This window comes from Salmo trutta, chromosome 7, assembly GCF_901001165.1.
Source record: "Salmo trutta chromosome 7, fSalTru1.1, whole genome shotgun sequence".
NCBI classification, from domain to species: Eukaryota; Metazoa; Chordata; class Actinopteri; order Salmoniformes; family Salmonidae; genus Salmo; species Salmo trutta.
Genome location: NC_042963.1, coordinates 59,733,154 through 59,747,786, shown reverse-complemented (window position 1 = coordinate 59,747,786; position 14,633 = coordinate 59,733,154). Strand labels below are relative to the sequence as shown.

The 14,633-nt window shown below is 38.9% G+C and overlaps 1 protein-coding gene across 1 annotated transcript in view; it reads right to left on the bottom strand.

The window, feature by feature from the left end:
- vwf (von Willebrand factor) overlaps positions 1–14,633 on the bottom strand; it is a 182,633-nt gene that overhangs the window by 46,657 nt on the left and 121,343 nt on the right. The gene's annotated exons all lie outside the window — the stretch shown is intronic.

The following is a 14,633-nucleotide window of genomic DNA, read 5'->3' as shown; positions in this document are numbered from 1 at the left end:
TAAACTTCAACAATATATATATAAATACTTATTTTCCACCATAATTTGCAAATAAATTAATAAAAAATCCTACAATGTGATTTTCTGGAGAAAAAAATTCTCATTTTGTCTGTCATACAGGCCTCTCTCATCTTTTTAAGTGGGAGAACTTGCACAATTGGTGGCTGACTAAATACTTTTTTGCCCCACTGTATATACAGTGCCTTGCGAAAGTATTCGGCCCCCTTGAACTTTTCGACCTTTAGCCACATTTCAGGCTTCAAACATAAAGATATAAAACTGTATTTTTTTGTGAAGAATCAACAACAAGTGGGACACAACCATGAAGCGGAACGAAATTTATTGGATATTTCAAACTTTTTTAACAAATAAAAAACTGAAAAATTGGGCGTGCAAAATTATTCAGCCCCCTTAAGTTAATACTTTGTAGCGCCACCTTTTGCTGCGATTGCAGCTGTAAGTCGCTTGGGGTATGTCTCTATCAGTTTTGCACATCGAGAGACTGAAATTTTTGCCCATTCCTCCTTGCAAAACAGCTCGAGCTCAGTGAGGTTGGATGGAGAGCGTTTGTGAACAGCCGTTTTCAGTTCTTTCCACAGATTCTCGATTGGATTCAGGTCTGGACTTTGACTTGGCCATTCTAACACCTGGATATGTTTATTTGTGAACCATTTCATTGTAGATTTTGCTTTATGTTTTGGATCATTGTCTTGTTGGAAGACAAATCTCCGTCCCAGTCTCAGGTCTTTTGCAGACTCCATCAGGTTTTCTTCCAGAATGGTCCTGTATATGGCTCCATCCATCTTCCCATCAATTTTAACCATCTTCCCTGCCCCTGCTGAAGAAAAGCAGGCCCAAACCATGATGCTGCCACCACCATGTTTGACAGTGGGGATGGTGTATTCAGGGTGATGAGCTGTGTTGCTTTAACGCCAAACATAACGTTTTTCATTGTTGCCAAAAAGTTCGATTTTGGTTTCATCTGACCAGAGCACCTTCTTCCACATGTTTGGTGTGTCTCCCAGGTGGCTAGTGGCAAACTTTAAACGACACTTTTTATGGATATCTTTAAGAAATGGCTTTCTTCTTGCCACTCTTCCATAAAGGCCAGATTTGTGCAGTATACGACTGATTGTTGTCCTATGGACAGAGTCTCCCACCTCAGCTGTAGATCTCTGCAGTTCATCCAGAGTGATCATGGGCCTCTTGGCTGCATCTCTGATCAGTCTTCTCCTTGTATGAGCTGAAAGTTTAGAGGGACGGCCGGGTCTTCGTAGATTTGCAGTGGTCTGATACTCCTTCCATTTCAATATTATCGCGTGCACAGTGCTCCTTGGGATGTTTAAAGCTTGGGAAATCTTTTTGTATCCAAATCCGGCTTTAAACTTCTCCATAACAGTATCTCGGACCTGCCTGGTGTGTTCCTTGTTCTTCATGATGCTCTCTGCGCTTTAAACGGACCTCTGAGACTATCACAGAGCAGGTGCATTTATACGGAGACTTGATTACACACAGGTGGATTCTATTTATCATCATTAGTCATTTAGGTCAACATTGGATCATTCAGAGATCCTCACTGAACTTCTGGAGAGAGTTTTCTGCACTGAAAGTAAAGGGGCTGAATAATTTTGCACGGCCAATTTTTCAGTTTGTTATTTGTTAAAAAAGTTTGAAATATCCAATAAATTTCGTTCCACTTCATAATTGTGTCCCACTTGTTGTTGATTCTTCACAAAAAAATTACAGTTTTATATCTTTATGTTTGAAGCCTGAAATGTGGCAAAAGTTTGAAAAGTTCAAGGGGGCCGAATACTTTCGCAAGGCACTGTATATGGGAGGCTGGCATATACCTTTCACTGAGCTGTATAAAGACAGACTGACAGAGGTGAGACAATTAATTGTAATGTATCTTATTGTTCTTTAGGTGTTTGCAGTTTCACTATCCTTCTGACCCTATGCAGCCAGGTCCAATCTACTTTTTAACTCCTCGCAAGTGTGGCTTGTTTGATGTCTGCTGTGGAGGAATACCACAACAAGTCAACTACTTGATTGATGAAGGCATGTCATCCAGCAAAGGCAGCTGCGCAGTCATCAACTACATGCACCATTTCTTCACCAACTACGGAGTTGGGGAAACATGTGTGGACCTGAATTGTGATAACTGCAGTGGCCAAAACAAGAACAAGTTTGTGCTCTGCTATTGTGCCTGGTGGACCATGCACAAGCTCCACCACAGTCTGGACCTTCACTTCCTGATCACAGGGCACACCAAGTTTGCCCCGGACTGGTGCTTCGGACCTCATCAAGCAGAGCTTCAGAAAGACCAGAGAGTGAACCCTTTGTCTGAGATTGCTGGTGTTGTGAAGGACACCACTGTGACAGGGGTCAACACCCCACAGCTGGTTGGGCTGGAGGATTTATTTGACCTTTATTTAACCAGGCAAGTCAGTTAACAATAAATTCTTATTTTCAATGACAGCCTAGGAACAGTGGATTAACTGCCTTGCTCAGGGGCAGAACAACTGATTTTTACCTTGTCAGCTCAGGGATTCAATTTTGCAATCTTTCGGTTACCAGTCCAACGTTCTAACCACTAGGCTACCTGCCGCCCCAGGATGATACGGTGCTGGTGGAAAGCTATGGCTGGCATTAACACCTAACTCCGTACTTCAGGCCACTGCCACAGATCAAGCAGTACCAGCACTTCAGGTGAAAATAATTTTAATTGCATTGTATGAGGTTATTGTTCTTATATAAACTAGGGAGGTGAATTGATGTTGTGCCAGGTTGTAATGTATTCTGATTTTGTTGTTGTTGTTATTCCCTGTTTTACAGCTTCGATGCTCTGGAGCCTGGTGTTGTTGTCACCAAGGAGCATTCGGACTCAGTCGGGACCAGGTTTCAGCTGCTGCGCAAAGCTGACATCCTTCCTCCCTTAGATGGTCTGCCTGTACAGGCACCACCTGTGCCTGTGACAAAAAGGCTATGGACATCACATGCCCTGCACCAAAGTCAAGGGCAGGACAGAAACAGGCTCTCCGAATGTAGATTCCCTTGTTCATGATTGGTTAGGACGGACCAGTCATCAGCACTATCTGCAGTGCCTCTATTCAAATGACTCTCTCCTAACACACATGCCATACGTTGCTGCTACAATTATTTTTTTCCTGCTGCTCAGCCACTTTAACCCTGATTGTATGCATATAACTACCTCGTCTATCACTGATATTGATATTGTTCTTGTACATACTGTCACGACTTCCCCCGAAGTCGGTCCCTCTCCTTGTTCATGCGGGGTTCGGCGGTCGACATCACCGGCCTTCTAGCCATCGCCGATCCACTTTTCATTTTCCATTTGTTTTGTCTTTGTTTTACACACCTGGTTTCAATTCCCCAATTGCATGTTCATTATTTAACCCTCTGTTTTCCCCATGGTTTTTGTGCGTGATTGTTTTATGTATGTTCGGTCCGTTATTGTGGACTCGGTATTACGACATGTTATTGGAATATTTGAGTAAAGTTACTTGTGTTACTCATCTCTGCTGTCCTGCGCCTGACTCCTCTGCACCAGCTACACCCAGACCACTACACATACTGTATATTATTTTATTTATATTGACACAATCTATTTCTGATATTGCTACTATGCAAGTAACCATTTGGCTGTACCGTTTAAACATTCTGTAGAGACCCATCCACTTAGCAAAATATTGATATATAAAATTAATATTGATATGTGACAGTCCACAACAATATCATGTGACTGTATCAAGTGTCCACCACATAAATATATGGCACATGCATCTGTTTATGTACTGTAAATGTGCACCTCCCTCAGGTTTCAACTCAAGTTGCATGGCCTTAACTTATGTATGGAATACTATGTGATAAGTGTGTGTGTAACAGTATATAAAGTATGGTAATGTACTGGTGTGAAGGCATTTGGGCAGTGGTGTAAAGTACTTCCGTAAAAATACTTTAAAGTACTACTTATTTTTTGGGGTATCTGTACATTACTTTACTATTTATATTTATGGCAACTTTTACTTTTACTTCACTACATCCTGAAAGAAAATTATTTATTTTTTACTCCATACACTTTCCCTGACACCCAAAAGTACTTGTTACATTTTGACAGGAAAATTGTCCAATTCACACACTTATCAAGAGAACATCTCCAGTCATCCCTATTGCATTTGATCTGGCAGACTCACTAAACACAAATGTTTTGTTTGTAAATTATGAGTGTTAGAGTGTGCCCCAGGCTATCTGTCAATAAGAAAAATTTAAATACAATTGGGCCATCTGGTTTAATATAAGGAATTAGAAATTATATAACTTTTACTTTTGATACTGAAGTACATTTTAGCATTTCCATTTACTTTTGATACAAAAATATTTTTAAAACCAAATACTTTTACTCAAGTAGGATTTTACTTGGTGACTTACTTTTACTTCAGTAATTTTCTATTAAGGTATCTTTACATATAATGACAATTTAGTAGTTTTTCCACCACTGGATGTGGCCGGGGGTTTTAGCATTTCTTAGGGGGCGCTACAGCGATTTTTGAAAAAAATACGTGCCCATTTTAAACGGCCTCCTACTCAAACTCAGAAGCTAGGATATGCATATAATTAATAGATGTGGATAGAAAACACCCTAAAGTTTCTAAAACTGTTTGAATGGTGTCTGTGAGTATAACAGAACTTATATGGCAGTCAAAACCCCGAGACAGTTTCTAACAGGATGTGGAAATCTGATTTGCGGACTCAACTTTAGCACTTTCCCTATAAATCACACCGTGAGTTAGGATTCATTGAGCACTTCCTATGGCTTCCACTAGATGTCCCCAGTCTTTACAAAGTGGTTTGAGTCTTCTACAGTACAAACTGACCGAATGAGAGGCTGTTGATCTTGGTCACTACCCTCCCCTTTCGAAACGTTTTGAAAGACAATGCAACCGTCCCATTGGAATATTATTGAAGCTCTGGTTGAAAAAGGCCCTAAAGATATATCTTATACAACATTTGACATGTTTGAACGAACTTAAATATTATTTTTTTGCACTTTCGTGATGAGAAGTCCCGCGCATGACGGAACATTTTGTGTAGCCTTCGGAACGCGCTAACAAGAAGAAGCTATTAGGACATAAATTATTAACTTTTTCGAACAAAACTACATTTGTTGTGGACCTGGGAATCCTGGAAGTGCCTTCTGATGAAGATAATCAAAGGTAAGGGAATATTTACAATAGTATACAAGAGTAGATTTGATATTTGATTGTTCCAAGATGGCGCAGACCTTTATTGCTAGCCTATTTTTCTGAGTATAGCATCCCCTTTTATTGCAAAGTGTCATTTCCCAGTAAAGTTATTTTTAAATCTGGCAATGCAGGTGCTTTCACGAGATGTTCATCTATAATTCTTTGAAGTACAATATTACATTTTAAAAATGTTTTCGAATGGTAATTTAGTAAATTGTAGCACTGATTCATCGGATGCATTTGAGGGAAAATAGTTTCTCAACGTCACGTGCCGATGTAAAATGCTGTTTTTATATATAAATATGAACTTTATCGAACAAAAGAATGCATGTATTGTGTAACATGATGTCCTAGGAGTGTCATCTGATGAAGATTGTCAAAGGTTAGTGCTGCATTTAGCTGTTTTTTGGTTATTTGTAATGCATGTGGTTGGTCGGAAAATGGCTATGTGAATACTTTGACGATATACTCCTCTAACATTATCTAATGTTTTGCTTTTGCTGTAAAGCCTTTTTGAAATCGGACAACGTGGTTCGATTCAGGAGAGGTGTATCTATAAAACGATATAAAATAGTCCTATATTTGAAAAAAATAAAAAATGAAATTTTTCTATTGTTCGGTTATGAATATGGCGAAATGATTTTACGCTGGATGTTGATCCCGCATACGGGACGAGCGTTCCAAGAGGTTTTAAGAGTCATCTAATAATTATAAAATATTTTTATCTGGACACTTTCTGTTTACCTGGAATTGTTCCTTATTGTAGGCTACTACCACTTTTAGTCTTAATCTTCACTACACTACTCACTGTTTATCACATGACCTCACATTGGAATCCTTAAAGAGATGGGTGGGGCTGGTTGAAGAGGGTGTGAACAATGTTGAATGGGTGTAGACAAAGGAGAGAGCTCTCCAGTAGGTACCAAAACATTCAAAGGCCCTTTTCTCAAAAGTAAGTTAACAAGTTTATCAACTTTCAAAGCAGAATTACTTTCCCATTGTTCCTCAAAAATGCAGTGTATGATATACAATTTTGTAGCTCTGAGTCTCTACTTTTTACCAACGTAAAACATTTATTTTCTTCACATTTTCAATACTTCAAAACCCGAATGGTACGTCCTGGAAGTCACAAAAATAGATGGGTGTTGGTTGAATTGTGATTTTAATGAATAGAGCCATTTTGGTGCGGCAGTTTTTTTCCTGTGATCGAGGAGCGGTTTTTAGCAGAGTGGTCGGAAAGGACATGGAGCTCCTGCTCCATGAGCAACGAGCGGGATTTACAACTGCTCAACTCTGCTCCATGCTCTGGTGGGCACTGGAATTACAAATTGAAGATGGGGGAAAGTACACTTTTGCCAGAACAGCCTGGCTAAATATGCAGCAGTAACTCAACATACCGTCATTAAAGCTACATTCAAAGTTTGTTGTTTTAATTAAGAATTTCAAATTTCATAGTGCAGTATATCCTTGTGTGTAACAATGCCAAACGGAACATGTAATTTCATTTAGACAAAGCTTATTCATTGTTTTAAAAAAAATATTCTCCATAAATGACCACTCACACAAGTGAACAAAAACCAAAGTCCGATCAGATATTCAGATAGTCAGAAAGTCAGAGAGTGAGAAAGTCAGATAGTCAGATATCCAGATATCCATATAGTCAGATATCCAGATAGTCAGATACTAAGATAGTCAGCTATCCAGATAAACAGATATCCAGATAGTCAGATATCCAGATAGTCAGATAGTCACATATCCAGATAGCCAGCTATCCAGAGAGTCAGATATCCAGAAAGACCGATAGTCAGATATCCAGATAGTCAGATAGACAGATAGACAGATAGTCAGATATCCAGATAGTCAGATAGTTAGATAGTCAGATATCCAGATAGTCAGATAGTCTGATAGTCAGATATCCAGATATCCAGATAGTCAGATAGTCAGATATCTAGATAATCAGATATCCAGATATTCAGCTATCCAGATAGACAGATAGTCAGATAGTCAGATATCCAGATAGTCAGATATCCAGATAGTCAGATATCCAGATAGTCAGATAGTCAGATATCCAGATTGACAGATAGTCAAATATCCAGATTGACAGATAGTCAGATATCCAGATTGACAGATATCCAGATAGTCAGATACTCAGATAGTCAGAGAGTCAGATATCCAGAGAGTCAGAGAGTCAGATATCCAGATAGTCAGACATCCAGATATCCAGATATCCAGATAGTCAGATATCCAGATATCCAGATAGTCAGATAGTCAGATATCCAGATAGTCAGATATCCAGAAAGTCAGACAGTCAGATATCCAGATAGTCAGAGAGTCAGAGAGTCAGATATCCAGATAGCCAGATAGTCAGATATCCAGACAGTCAGATAGTCAGATATCCAGATAGTCAGATAGATATCCACATAGTCAGATAGTCAAATTTCCAGATAGTCAGATATCCAGATAGTCAGATAGTCAGATATCCAGATAGTCAGATATCCAGAAAGTCAGACAGTCAGATATCCAGATAGTCAGAGAGTCAGAGAGTCAGATATTCAGATAGCCAGATAGTCAGATATCCAGACAGTCAGATAGTCAGATATCCAGATAGTCAGATAGATATCCACATAGTCAGATAGTCAATTTTCCAGATAGTCAGATATCCAGATAGTCAGATAGTCAGATATCCAGATAGTCAGATATCAAGATATCCAGATAGTCAGAGGGTCAGATATCCAGATATCCAGTTAGTCAGATATCCAGATAGTCAGATTGTCAGATAGTCAGATATCCAGATATCCAGATATCCAGATATCCAGATAGTCAGATATCCAGATATCCAGATAGTCAGATATCCAGATATCCAGTTAGTCAGATATCCAGATATCCAGATAGTCAGATAGTCAGATATCCAGATATCCAGATAGTCATATATCCAGATATCCAAATATCCAGATAGTCAGATATCCAGATATGCAGATAGTCAGATATCCAGATATCCAGTTAGTCAGATATCCAGATAGCCAGATAGTCAGATATCAAGATATCCAGACAGTCAGAGGGTCAGATATCCAGATATCCAGTTAGTCAGATATCCAGATAGCCAGAAAGTCAGACAGTCAGATATCCAGATAGTCAGAGAGTCAGAGAGTCAGATATCCAGATAGCCAGATAGTCAGATATCCAGACAGTCAGATAGTCAGATATCCAGATAGTCAGATAGATATCCACATAGTCAGATAGTCACATTTCCAGATAGTCAGATAGTCAGATATCCAGATATCCAGATAGTCAGATATCCAGATATCCAGATAGTCAGGTATTCAGATATCCAGTTAGTCAGATATCCAGATAGTCAGGTATCCAGATATCCAGTTAGTCAGATATCCAGATATCCAGTTAGTCAGATATCCAGATAGCCAGATTGTCAGATATCCAGATATCCAGATATCCAGATAGTCAGATATCCAGATATCCAGTTAGTCAGATATCCAGATAGCTAGATAGTCAGATAGTCAGATTGTCAGATAGTCAGATATCCAGATATCCAGATAGTCAGATATCCAGATATCCAGATAGTCAGGTATCCAGATATTCAGTTAGTCAGATAGTCAGATATCCAGATATCCAGATAGTCAGATATCCAGATATCCAGATATCCAGTTAGTCAGGTATCCAGATATCCAGTTAGTCAGGTATCCAGATATCCAGTTAGTCAGATATCCAGATATCCAGTTAGTCAGATATCCAGATAGCCAGATTGTCAGATATCCAGATATCCAGATATCCAGATAGTCAGATATCCAGATATCCAGTTAGTCAGATATCCAGATAGCTAGATAGTCAGATAGTCAGATTGTCAGATAGTCAGATATCCAGATATCCAGATAGTCAGATATCCAGATATCCAGATAGTCAGGTATCCAGATATTCAGTTAGTCAGATAGTCAGATATCCAGATATCCAGATAGTCAGATATCCAGATATCCAGATATCCAGTTAGTCAGGTATCCAGATATCCAGTTAGTCAGGTATCCAGATATCCAGTTAGTCAGATATCCAGATATCCAGTTAGTCAGATATCCAGATAGCCAGATTGTCAGATATCCAGATATCCAGATATCCAGATAGTCAGATATCCAGATATCCAGTTAGTCAGATATCCAGATAGCTAGATAGTCAGATAGTCAGATTGTCAGATAGTCAGATATCCAGATATCCAGATAGTCAGATATCCAGATATCCAGATAGTCAGGTATCCAGATATTCAGTTAGTCAGATAGTCAGATATCCAGATATCCAGATAGTCAGATATCCAGATATCCAGATATCCAGTTAGTCAGGTATCCAGATATCCAGTTAGTCAGATATCCAGATAGCCAGATTGTCAGATATCCAGATATCCAGATATCCAGATAGTCAGATATCCAGATATCCAGTTAGTCAGATATCCAGATAGCTAGATAGTCAGATAGTCAGATTGTCAGATAGTCAGATATCCAGATATCCAGATAGTCAGATATCCAGATATCCAGATAGTCAGGTATCCAGATATTCAGTTAGTCAGATAGTCAGATATCCAGATATCCAGATAGTCAGATATCCAGATATCCAGATATCCAGTTAGTCAGGTATCCAGATATCCAGTTAGTCAGGTATCCAGATATCCAGTTAGTCAGATATCCAGATATCCAGTTAGTCAGATATCCAGATAGCCAGATTGTCAGATATCCAGATATCCAGATATCCAGATAGTCAGATATCCAGATATCCAGATAGTCAGATAGTCAGATATCTAGATAATCAGATATCCAGATATTCAGCTATCCAGATAGACAGATAGTCAGATAGTCAGATATCCAGATAGTCAGATATCCAGATAGTCAGATATCCAGATAGTCAGATAGTCAGATATCCAGATTGACAGATAGTCAAATATCCAGATTGACAGATAGTCAGATATCCAGATTGACAGATATCCAGATAGTCAGATACTCAGATAGTCAGAGAGTCAGATATCCAGAGAGTCAGAGAGTCAGATATCCAGATAGTCAGACATCCAGATATCCAGATATCCAGATAGTCAGATATCCAGATATCCAGATAGTCAGATAGTCAGATATCCAGATAGTCAGATATCCAGAAAGTCAGACAGTCAGATATCCAGATAGTCAGAGAGTCAGAGAGTCAGATATCCAGATAGCCAGATAGTCAGATATCCAGACAGTCAGATAGTCAGATATCCAGATAGTCAGATAGATATCCACATAGTCAGATAGTCAAATTTCCAGATAGTCAGATATCCAGATAGTCAGATAGTCAGATATCCAGATAGTCAGATATCCAGAAAGTCAGACAGTCAGATATCCAGATAGTCAGAGAGTCAGAGAGTCAGATATTCAGATAGCCAGATAGTCAGATATCCAGACAGTCAGATAGTCAGATATCCAGATAGTCAGATAGATATCCACATAGTCAGATAGTCAATTTTCCAGATAGTCAGATATCCAGATAGTCAGATAGTCAGATATCCAGATAGTCAGATATCAAGATATCCAGATAGTCAGAGGGTCAGATATCCAGATATCCAGTTAGTCAGATATCCAGATAGTCAGATTGTCAGATAGTCAGATATCCAGATATCCAGATATCCAGATATCCAGATAGTCAGATATCCAGATATCCAGATAGTCAGATATCCAGATATCCAGTTAGTCAGATATCCAGATATCCAGATAGTCAGATAGTCAGATATCCAGATATCCAGATAGTCATATATCCAGATATCCAAATATCCAGATAGTCAGATATCCAGATATGCAGATAGTCAGATATCCAGATATCCAGTTAGTCAGATATCCAGATAGCCAGATAGTCAGATATCAAGATATCCAGACAGTCAGAGGGTCAGATATCCAGATATCCAGTTAGTCAGATATCCAGATAGCCAGAAAGTCAGACAGTCAGATATCCAGATAGTCAGAGAGTCAGAGAGTCAGATATCCAGATAGTCAGAGGGTCAGATATCCAGATATCCAGTTAGTCAGATATCCAGATAGTCAGATTGTCAGATAGTCAGATATCCAGATATCCAGATATCCAGATATCCAGATAGTCAGATATCCAGATATCCAGATAGTCAGATATCCAGATATCCAGTTAGTCAGATATCCAGATATCCAGATAGTCAGATAGTCAGATATCCAGATATCCAGATAGTCATATATCCAGATATCCAAATATCCAGATAGTCAGATATCCAGATATGCAGATAGTCAGATATCCAGATATCCAGTTAGTCAGATATCCAGATAGCCAGATAGTCAGATATCAAGATATCCAGACAGTCAGAGGGTCAGATATCCAGATATCCAGTTAGTCAGATATCCAGATAGCCAGAAAGTCAGATAGTCAGATAGTCAGATATCCAGATATCCAGATAGTCAGATATCCAGATATCCAGATAGTCAGGTATTCAGATATCCAGTTAGTCAGATATCCAGATAGTCAGGTATCCAGATATCCAGTTAGTCAGATATCCAGATATCCAGTTAGTCAGATATCCAGATAGCCAGATTGTCAGATATCCAGATATCCAGATATCCAGATAGTCAGATATCCAGATATCCAGTTAGTCAGATATCCAGATAGCTAGATAGTCAGATAGTCAGATTGTCAGATAGTCAGATATCCAGATATCCAGATAGTCAGATATCCAGATATCCAGATAGTCAGGTATCCAGATATTCAGTTAGTCAGATAGTCAGATATCCAGATATCCAGATAGTCAGATATCCAGATATCCAGATATCCAGTTAGTCAGGTATCCAGATATCCAGTTAGTCAGGTATCCAGATATCCAGTTAGTCAGATATCCAGATATCCAGTTAGTCAGATATCCAGATAGCCAGATTGTCAGATATCCAGATATCCAGATATCCAGATAGTCAGATATCCAGATATCCAGTTAGTCAGATATCCAGATAGCTAGATAGTCAGATAGTCAGATTGTCAGATAGTCAGATATCCAGATATCCAGATAGTCAGATATCCAGATATCCAGATAGTCAGGTATCCAGATATTCAGTTAGTCAGATAGTCAGATATCCAGATATCCAGATAGTCAGATATCCAGATATCCAGATATCCAGTTAGTCAGGTATCCAGATATCCAGTTAGTCAGGTATCCAGATATCCAGTTAGTCAGATATCCAGATATCCAGTTAGTCAGATATCCAGATAGCCAGATTGTCAGATATCCAGATATCCAGATATCCAGATAGTCAGATATCCAGATATCCAGTTAGTCAGATATCCAGATAGCTAGATAGTCAGATAGTCAGATTGTCAGATAGTCAGATATCCAGATATCCAGATAGTCAGATATCCAGATATCCAGATAGTCAGGTATCCAGATATTCAGTTAGTCAGATAGTCAGATATCCAGATATCCAGATAGTCAGATATCCAGATATCCAGATATCCAGTTAGTCAGGTATCCAGATATCCAGTTAGTCAGATATCCAGATAGCCAGATTGTCAGATATCCAGATATCCAGATATCCAGATAGTCAGATATCCAGATATCCAGTTAGTCAGATATCCAGATAGCTAGATAGTCAGATAGTCAGATTGTCAGATAGTCAGATATCCAGATATCCAGATAGTCAGATATCCAGATATCCAGATAGTCAGGTATCCAGATATTCAGTTAGTCAGATAGTCAGATATCCAGATATCCAGATAGTCAGATATCCAGATATCCAGATATCCAGTTAGTCAGGTATCCAGATATCCAGTTAGTCAGGTATCCAGATATCCAGTTAGTCAGATATCCAGATATCCAGTTAGTCAGATATCCAGATAGCCAGATTGTCAGATATCCAGATATCCAGATATCCAGATAGTCAGATATCCAGATATCCAGTTAGTCAGATATCCAGATAGCTAGATAGTCAGATAGTCAGATTGTCAGATAGTCAGATATCCAGATATCCAGATAGTCAGATATCCAGATATCCAGATAGTCAGGTATCCAGATATTCAGTTAGTCAGATAGTCAGATATCCAGATATCCAGATAGTCAGATATCCAGATATCCAGATATCCAGTTAGTCAGGTATCCAGATATCCAGTTAGTCAGGTATCCAGATATCCAGTTAGTCAGATATCCAGATATCCAGTTAGTCAGATATCCAGATAGCCAGATTGTCAGATATCCAGATATCCAGATATCCAGATAGTCAGATATCCAGATATCCAGTTAGTCAGATATCCAGATAGCTAGATAGTCAGATAGTCAGATTGTCAGATAGTCAGATATCCAGATATCCAGATAGTCAGATATCCAGATATCCAGATAGTCAGGTATCCAGATATTCAGTTAGTCAGATAGTCAGATATCCAGATATCCAGATAGTCAGATATCCAGATATCCAGATATCCAGTTAGTCAGGTATCCAGATATCCAGTTAGTCAGGTATCCAGATATCCAGTTAGTCAGATATCCAGATATCCAGATATCCAGTTAGTCAGATATCCAGATAGCCAGATTGTCAGATATCCAGATATCCAGATATCCAGATAGTCAGATATCCAGATATCCAGTTAGTCAGATATCCAGATAGCTAGATAGTCAGATAGTCAGATTGTCAGATAGTCAGATATCCAGATATCCAGATAGTCAGATATCCAGATATCCAGATAGTCAGGTATCCAGATATTCAGTTAGTCAGATATCCAGATAGCCAGATAGTCAAATATCCAGATATCCAGATAGTCAGATATCCAGATATCCAGTTAGTCAGGTATCCAGATATCCAGTTAGTCAAATATCCAGATATCCAGATAGTCAGATATCCAGATATGCAGATAGCCAGATTGTCAGATAGTCAGATATCCAGATATCCAGATAGTCAGATATCCAGATATCCAGTTAGTCAGATATCCAGATAGCCAGATAGTCAAATATCCAGATAGTCAGAAAGTCATCCTTAATTATAGAGATCATATAATTTAGGATGGGTGTTGTGACGGCCCTGAATTTTTCTTAACCGTCTCAGTGCTTCTCCTTCCAATAGGGCGCTTTCCCTTTAATTGCCAATTAAATAGTGCTTCTCCTTCCAATAGGGCGCTTCCCCTTTAATTCCCAATTAAATAGCGAGCTTCTCTCTTCTGTTTGTTTTGTTGATTATAAAAGTGTGCTTTGTAGCCTAATAGCAAGTTTACCCAGGACCGGATCCACTCTTTGCTTCTGTGGACTACACCTCTCCGTTCTTTCTCAGCTGGAGATCTGTCAGCGGATTGGCTTGTCTGACTTACCACAACTTTTTTTGTATACGGTATTTCATTTGCTTTGGTGTGATGTATACC